This window comes from Hyperoodon ampullatus (assembly GCF_949752795.1).
Source record: "Hyperoodon ampullatus genome assembly, chromosome: 2".
NCBI lineage: Eukaryota > Metazoa > Chordata > Mammalia > Artiodactyla > Ziphiidae > Hyperoodon > Hyperoodon ampullatus.
Genome location: NC_136915.1, coordinates 111420760 through 111430597, shown reverse-complemented (window position 1 = coordinate 111430597; position 9838 = coordinate 111420760).

The following is a 9838-nucleotide window of genomic DNA, read 5'->3' as shown; positions in this document are numbered from 1 at the left end:
GGGAGTTTATAATGACACAGTTTCAGGATTGAATTTAGGGTTTCTGGAGGAATCCAACGCATGCTTGAGATAAAAATCTAAAGCCACAAATGTTGGATCACCCGAACATATGAAGGAGTTTCTGAAAACTCTATCAACAGGTTTGGAACCAATAATCCAAGCACCCTTGGGCCACAGCCAAAGGCTCAGTGTATCTGATTCAGATCCCAAAGTGCCTAAAACATTGACCAACAATGTAGCCTCATAGAAAGGCCCAGCTGGAAAGGATTTCAGGCCACTATTTACCCTCCACACATGGATGACAAAACTGAAAGCCAGAGCAGATGAAGGAGATGCTACGAGTCCTGCAGAGTCTGAACTAGAAGCCAGGTCTCCTAACTCTCTGAGACCATGAATCCAGCCACCTTTTTCTTTGATCACAGTTCCTTGTTTCCAACTTGCTTCATTATATCCACTGGAATCTACTAGCACCTTGCCCACAAGCAACCTTTCCTAGTTTGCTTTTCTTAGTTCATCATTTCAACCACTCTTTGGTCAATATAATAAACTTTCTTGCCGCTTCGGCTTGTTAATGCACTTGACGGACAAAACCCAAACCCTGGCTGAATCTGCCCTGCTATGCCTAACTGCTATGAAAATTAAAAGCAAAACAAAAACAGATCCTTTGGAAAGTTGGCATTATCTTAAGATCATAATCATCCACCTGGTTGAGCCCAAAATACTGCTTGGCAATCCTGTATACTTCTCTGTATTTACTGTGCACACACATCATGCCTTTCCTCCTGTCTTGAACCTCTGAAACACTTGCTGCTGCCTCTAGATAGATGATACTGCCCCTACTTCATGGGGTAAACAGCACCCATCAAGTGTAAAGTACTCCGATTCCTACTACCAAGTCTAATCATGCCTGCAACCATCCTTTGTGGCTTCCTGTGTTGGAGAAGGATCAGCTCCTTTTCTTTTCTAATGCCTGTCCCTACTCCTTTGCTCTGAATCCTTGTATCTCCTATGAAATGCTGCCACAGTTTCCTGTATTTCTCATAACACCATGCTTGTATTTATTTTTCTTTATCTGTCATCCTGGATAGAGTGAAATCTCAGTGTTTGCTGGTTCACTCTTTATCCTCAGCCCCTACACAGTGCCTGACATCTTGTAAGTGCTCAAAAAGTATTTGCTCAGTGAATTAATGAGTTGTGGTTGAGACAAAAGTCTCTCTCCTTTCACTCCTGGAGAGAGAGTACCTGGGAGGCCAGGTTAGCAGCAAGCAAATGGGTCGGGTGTGGGAGGCTGCTCCCAGGATAAAGTCATCAATGACAACGAGCCACAAGAACTTGACAATGGAAGTCAGGAATCTAGTCCTGGCTCTGTTACTCCCCCTGGGTTTCAGAGGAGACTGGACCAGATGGTCTCAGTACATCTTCAAGGGTGTATTTGCATTTATGAGCATCAGACCTCCAAGGATTAACATCCAAGTGCTACCTTTCCTGGTTTGCTGTTTTCCCTGAACTTATTTTATCTGAGGTTGGGAGCAGTGGTGAACTTGATGAAGAGGGGAGAGATGATGGCTGGTGTGTATGTGAGGAAGTGAAACATTGCAAGGTAAGCCACATCATGAAGAAGCAACTCCATATAGTCTAGTTATTTCATCCCACTTATTAGAGGAAATTATTTAACTTGTCTGGTTGTGACAAAGAAGAGTATTGTGTATATATGTGACTCTTGCTTAATCGTGTCCCTCCTATCTAAGAGTGTCAGCTATTGAAGCCCAGATCTGTGGGATGGGCAAAATTATGCTCCTTTTTTGCATGGCCCCCACTAAAATATTACAAATAATTTTCAAAGGTTGGAAAACATTGTTCTATTTTATTGATCCAAAATCATCAATGAATTACTATTTCAATAATGAAAAATTATTTATCCCAACAGAAATTTCTTTCTTGCAGTAACTTTGAAATGACCATTTTAATGACATTAATTTTTCACTGAGTACCTGTTAGGTGCCGGGTTTTGTGAATTCAAAGATTAAGATACTTCTTTGCCCTTAAGGAATCAATGATACAAGTGGGATGATATGAGAGAAAGGAAGGGAATTAAGATTTATTCTCAACCTCTCATCCATCAAACATGTTATTTTCATTATTCCAACACATTATTTCTTTGAGTTCCTTGCTGTTAATCCCATGTTACAGATAAAACAAGACTGAGGCTCCAAACAGAGTGCGAGTTAGTCAGGGGGTGAGAGGGAAACAAGCATTCTAGGTAGAGGGAAGCAGAACACATGCATAGGCACGGAGATGTGAAAGGGCTTGATATTTTATGGAAACAGAGTAGCCATACTATTGGATAAAAGCAAGAAGTGGAACAATAACTGGACAGAAAGGAAAGGAGGGTCCAGAGCATTAAGAGCTTTACTTGCTGGGTTGTGTACTTTAGCCTATAGATTAATGGCTTCCAAAATTATATCCTTTGGAACCTGTTGCCCAGGTTGTGCAAACATCACCTCTTTGGAGAGCCACACCTTCAGACAGTATGAGTTGCTCTATCTGGGGGCGCTTCCAGCCCTCCCTCCCTGCCTCCACCCTTGTCTATGTGTCAGTTTCATGTCTTTGCATGCAAAGAAGCTGGAAGAAGATGGGTCTTGGAATTGGGGCACTGGCCTTTGAACCACGGATATGTTATTTAATATTTTTGAGCCTTGTCTCTTTTTTTTTAACCTGTAAAATAGAGTTAACCATAAGAATCTCATAAAGCTATTTACTGTAATAATGCAAATAATGTTTGACAGGTAGTACATTGAAAATACATTTTAGTTTCCTTCCTTTCCCTCACCATTCTACTGATATGGGGGTTCCTAAAAACTTTGAGTCAGATTTTAAATGATCGTTTATCCTAAATTCTTGACTATTTGGGCTACCTGAGAGGGGGAGCCTGAGCAGACAGCAATCTGGACCTTCCACTTACCCCCTGTTGCAATAAGAGTCATTGCACCTTTACCTGCTTTATGTATTAGAGGCAAACAATCAATTTCATCTGAAAACTAGATCATGCTGCCTAAAGACTTTTGACTAGAGACAACTGAGTCATCCTTGACCACTTAAGCAAAGGAGGGACATGATGAGATTTTTATTTTAGAAAGATTACTTGGGTTAGGTGGCCTTAGGTGCCTTGATTTGGTTACTTAAGCTGAAGTCTATGGTGACAACCAGGCTACAAATCTGCTGTGAGGATCAGAGCTGGACTCGGGGGAGCCCTTTGTTAATGAGCTTGTAGACAGAGGGACTGGTTGGAAGGTGATTGGAGGGTCTTCTCTTCATCGAGGGCTGTCTGGACCTCATATGTTCCTTGACTCTATCCTCATCTGCCCAAGCACTTCCTCACCATCCTGCCTGCCTGAGGATTCAAGCATGCTCTGGATTCCTGCTGTCTTGGGTGTGCCCTTAATAGAAGGGTGAGGTACCAATCAGGCCAGCATTGGTATGCATGAGATTCTTATCAAGCTAATTCCTAAGTGATGATATAAAGGAAAATAAGGATCTTCTTCTGACTGAGCGGTCAGATATTTGAACAGTCCTCCTATGGGACAGAATCCCAATGGGCAGGGAGACGTGGGTCTGACTCTGGCAAACTGCACTGGGAGAGGATTCATGGTCCTCTCAAGGGCAGTGGGATTCACACCCGCATTGCTGAAGGACCCATGCTGCTTGTGCTTTCCTTGGGGTGGAAGGGACAGTCATGACCCATGTTCAATGACCTGGCCCCGGGGGTCTGAGACCACCCCAATTAGTGGATGGAAGAAAGGGACAAGATCTGCTCAGCATAACACATCTCCATAACTTCTGTGACATGGTCAGAAAAGCCAATCCCCCGCCCCTGTCTGTATAGTGTCGTCTAGAGACATAGGCCCACCATGTATAGGATGGTGGTTTGAATGAAGAAACCAACACCAGCATTGAGTGGGGTTCTGTAAGCTGTAGGTACAGTATAAACATCATTCTTTATTGCAGTCCCAAGTATTCCCCAGCTGCTGAGTCCTATTCCTGTGGTATTGGAGAACACACACCAGTGCCATCTGGTGCCAGTATTACGGCCCCTCCTTTCTCTAAGTTCTCCAACTGTAGAAAACTCCCTTAGAATGAAGTAGCAGGTCATCCCTGAGGCACAGGCCCAGTCCTGACACTGACCAGCTGTGGGTCACTTGCCTCTTCCAGGCCTCAGTGTCTTCACTTGTAAAGTGAGTGCGGTTATTGGTGTTGTTTTTATCTTGATCTCTGAGGTAATGATGAGACCTCTGTGCTTAGGGGATGCTTGATCATATTAGGACCTGAGTGACTTTCTGATTGGTCATCTATTATGGTTGTTGTGGTAACAAATGTAAGCATCCCTCTTTGAATCCTGGGCTCTACCCTGGCCCCTCAGTTGATCTCGGTGAGTGAAGCAATAACTAAAACCTCATATTGTGGCTTGTATTTACAAATGTCACCATCAAATGATGCCTGTAGTCCTAAGATCAGAAAGGATGCAGAGAGATCACCTTGCCTACGCTTCTCCTCCAGGCAATGATCCCAAGAAGATATTTATAAATCTTCCAAGAAATGAGACACCACAACCTATAGCAACAGAGCTTTCCTGCTCTTGTATAACCTCATCCCTCTCTTCTGATGTTCGCCAAGGTGAACAGAACAGATCTTTGGCTCCACCATCCTCCCATACTTAGTGACTGCTGTACTCATAATCTCTGGCTCATCACAACCGCATGCTAAAGACTTCACCATCATTCTCTCCACTGTGTCAAAAATAGATAACCCAGTAGATTGTATCTTTCAGCTTGCAATTAACACATCTTAAGGAAAAGGCAGGTGATAGCACCCCTCACTGAAAACCCAGCTTCCAGTTGGATCAGGAGTGTTATCTTTACCTAGGAAGGACAGTTCTATAAAATATAAGAGGATAGGGGGCAGGCATTAAGAAGCCTCAGGCAAGTTGCTCAGTTTGTGGCATCAGGACTTTCTACTCTGTCAGTCTGTGAACCTGTAGTTCTAAGCCATTCATACTTTAGAGATAGTAGTCCCACAAGGGGAGTCCCTCACATTCCCCCACATTTGTCTTACATTTCACAGGTTTTACTTTCTCCCCTGAACAACACTGTGAGTTAGGTGTTACTGCCTATGGAAAAACTGAATATTGGAAAGTTTATGAGCAAGTGAAGATCACACAGTTCTAGGCTGAAGAATAATAGGGTTAACCCAACAAGGAACTGCATGAAGCAAGGAAAGAATTATTTCAGTCTTGATCTTGGTGCTGTTATAGATCAGAGACTCTAAACCTTCTTTGCATCTGAGCTATCTGGGAAGCACTGTTAAAATGCAGATTCCTGGTTCCCAATTAAGACCTATTGAGTTATAATCTCTGAAGAGTGGGTCCTAAGTATTTACATTGTTTAAATATTCTCTGGGTGATTCCTCTAGTTTGGGAAATACCATCCTAAAGTGTAGTATGTAAGTATGGTAGTACCATAGAATGAAAGTCAACCCTACAACCTTCGGGCAGCACTGTTTCCTCAGCCCCTAATCCCTTCCTCCAAGCTCCTCCAGGAATCTTCACAGGCAGTTAAAAGATGTAAGGAGCACTGGCAACTCACAACCTCATTCTGCCTTGGAAGGGTCTTGGCAAACATCTAGTCAGGTGCTTATATCCCCTCTCCCATATGCCTAATGCTGAGCTTTCTGGCCTGAAATTAAATGCTTTTATTTGGAGAACTCATTACCTCACAAAGTAGGCCATTTCCTTTCTGTCATTTTTGTTAGAAAATTTTATCTAATAAATGCATGAGATCAGATAATAAAGAAATAATGGCTATACCTCGAAAACCGTTCTTGACATATAGTCAGTATTTATTTATTTGTTGAATGAGTGAATTAACTGCAAATAAAATGTGTTGTTTGGCTTGGTTATATGGTTTCATTTCACACATGAGAGTTGAAGGATCAGATAAGTCATTTCACAGAGTTAAAACAGAGGCAGAATTATGATGACACTTAAGGTCAATTGACTTCACCCAGTGTTTATGCTTGGCATGGGCAGAGGGGGAGCACCATCCTCTTGGGAGCACAGCATAGGGGTTAAATGTCTAGTATATGCACTTGGATCACCCAGCTTCAAATCCAGGTTCCATCACTTATTATTTGTACAACGTTAGGCTTGTCACTTGTCTTCTCTGTACTATGACTACTCATCCGTAAAATGATGATAAAAATTACATCTACTTCATAGAGCTGTTGTGATGAATACATAAATAATATGCATACCAGTCATTAGAAGTAAGGTTGTACATAGTAGGTGCTCTATAAATTCAGATTGTTGCTGTTGCTTTTTGTGTTGTTGTTGGTATTATTATATTACTATTTGGCTAGTTCAGTGTCACTCAGTGCTGAGGTTCTATATTTTTATTTCTCTAAAGATTTATAAATAACAATGAATATCATGAGAACATGTCAGTGACTGGGAAAAGCTGGTTTCACAACACTCTTCCCACCTCCTGCCCCCAACAGACCCACCACCATCTCCTCCAAATATCCCCATGAGTCATGCATGGGCTGAGGCTGCAAGCTGTGACAATGGACATTGGGATGGATCAGGCAAGGATTCAGGGTTAATTGGAGCCATATATTTGAAAAATGGTCCTCATATATCAAAGCTATTATATAAAGCTATAATGAGGAAGGTTCCCTAAAAATCATTTGCCTGTAGGGTCTGAGAGCAAACTTATTAACTAGGCACTAGAGAAATGAGTAGAGTTAGTGCTCGATCCAGGCAGGGACTGAGTTTGTATGGGGTTCAGAGTACGTCAATCCCTCTACTCCACTGGCAATAAAAGCAGAACAGAGAGAAGCTGTCAGAGATAAGGGTAGAACTTCTGGGACTTCAATCAGAAGGAGAAGAATGGAGACATCACAGGTCCATGTCGAGAGGGCATACTGAAGCTCAAGGGAGGAGGAGGGATCCGTGAGAATTCAGGGACTTGAGAGAACTGACAGAGCTTCTGTAGAGAGAGAGAGCAGTCTGGGACTTAGGTTCTGTACTTGTTAGGTGTTAGAAGATGCCTGAGCAGGTGGTTAACAGAGCAGTAAGATAGGTTTATTTAGACCCCTTTATCTTATTTGAGCATCATTTCACACCAGAATGAAGAATGGAGGTACTTTTATTATTCATGTTTCACAGATGGGTGAGTTACATCCTTTGTGAACAACTATGACTAGACCTGTGAGACCTTCTGTTTTCAGGTTTCCTTATACTCTCAGTTGACCCTCTCTGCCATGTTAATAAGCAACAATTTGTTTTAATGTGACTTGCTTTTCTCAATGGGAGGTAAAACAATAGTGGTTGTCATCCATCTGTAATTTTGTTCTAGTAATGTTTTTAAGTGTATCCTTGATCATTGCAAACAATTTCTCTTAGAATCCATTGTTAGGAAGGGCAAGCCTTCTGTTGAAGACTATATATATCAGATAATTTGTCTCTTTAGATTTTATCTACCAGAAAGTTCAGAACTAATCATTAGTCTGAGGTATAGTAACTATTTAGGTCACAAATTTAATACTTGTGTTCTTTTATCTACCTATAGGCTGTCCCCTACTGTTTTCTGATCTGCTACATGTAGTTTTATGACAGAGATGCTATGCACTCTCCTGCCCTGATTTATAGGGAGAATCCAACCTGGTCCTAGCCCGTGCCTGGGTGTCTGTGATCTCATGCTTTATGCCCAAGCCATGTGATGAGCTTGCTCATGGGAAGTGAGTCTGCTAAAGTGGGATAGCGGGAGGAGGAAGCTGAGCAGAGTCTATGTTTAGCAGATGATTTCTGGGGAGTGGAATCTAGGTCTGGGGCAGAGAATATGCAAAATGAACCTGGATCATCTTATGATGTCATAAAACAAGGAAGTGCTTAAAAAAGAATCCAAATGGGATTAAGCCAAAGGGACACTGGAGCTCACTGAAAGAGCTCCCATGGAGTGACAGTCCATTTCAGTTTAGTCCCTTGGTCTTCAGGATGCCTGGTCTCTATCCTGACCCGTCTTTACCCAGCTTCAAGGACCCTGGCTCACCATTCTTTCCTCTTTAATCAATAGTCTATATAGCCTCCAGAGGCAAGAAAAAATGCTTGCACAGCATGAAATTACTTCTGGGCTTTCATAACTTTCTTTTCAAAACAGAGTATACCATTCCTGCATACTGGAAATGAATAAATGAGTGAATGTGTGGCAAATGGTGGGAGCTAATTTCTCATTGTTGGAGTGGAAGATTATAGACAAACAAAGAAAGAGGCTAGGATAAACCATGTGATACTGAATTAGAGTTGAAGACATCAGTATGAATTCATTTTCAGCTGAATATAGATACCAACGGATAACTATTGAAAGAATTGCAGACCCATGCCTATACACTGGTTAGTATGCACATGTATATTTCAAAGCTCCATCCACTGGGAAGGCCAAGAAGCAATGACACCACAGTAGCAGTGAACACAACCAACACCCAGATCTTGGTTTATAATATAATTTCCCAATAAAACAAAGCAGGGCTCACAAGACAAATAGCTGAATCTAGGTCTGGGGCAGAGAATATGCAAAATGAACCTGGATCATCTTATAATACCATAAAACAAGGAAGTGCTTAAAAAATAATCCAAATGGGGTTAAGCCAAAGGGACACTGGAGCTCACTGAAAGAGCTCCCAAAGCTGGAATAATATGAACAACAAAATAAATAAATTGGCATTGGATTAGAACCCAAAGTACAAAATAAATAGATACCCAATATCTATGAGTTCCTACTGATGTAAATAAATGATTAAATAAATTTAAATAAAGAGAGAGAGAGAGAGAGAGAGAGACAGAGAGAAACAGAGAGAAACAGATAAATCTTCCTACAGAAAAATTCCAAATAATTTGTGTAGCTACTGCCCGCTCAAGGAGATGGAGCATAACTTCCTACCCCTTTGAATGGGCTTGCATATAGTGACTTCCTTCCAGAGAGGAGTACAGAAATGAAAGGAAGAAGAGTAAACTTACAGTTTGGAAACCTGACAAACACTACCTCACCCAGGTGATCAAGGTCAGTATCAACAGCGACGTCATGTTGATAGTATGTACCATTGATATGATGATATGATATATGATATGATATGATGAGAATGGCATTTTACCCCTGTGCTCCTCCTCCCTCAATCCATAATCTCATTCTAATCATGAGAAAAACACCACACAAATCCCAACTGAGAGACGTTCTACGAAATGCCGGACCAATACTCGTCAAAATTGTCAAAGTCATCCAAAATAAGGAGAGTTTAAGAAAATGTCACAGTCAAGAGGAACCTAAGGAGACAACTGAATGTAATATGGTGTCCTGGATGGGATCCAGGAAACAAAAGAGACACTAGTTAAAAATTAAAGAAATCTGAATAAAGTATGGGTATGGACTTTAGTTAATAATAATGGAGGAGAAAACTGAATGTAATATGGTGTCCTGGATGGGATCCAGGAAACAAAAGAGACACTAGTTAAAAATTAAAGAAATCTGAATAAAGTATGGGTATGGACTTTAGTTAATAATAATGTATCAATATTTATTCTTTAATTGTAATAAATGTCCAATACTAGTGTAAGATCTCAACAACAGGGGAAACTGTTACAGGGGATGTGGGAAATTCTCTGTACTATCTTTGCAACTTTCCTGTAAATCTAAAACTATGTTAAATAAAAAAGCCTATTAAAACATAGAGTACACCCCAAATGTAAATTACAACTAACATTTGTGTCAAAACACAAATTATATATGATATT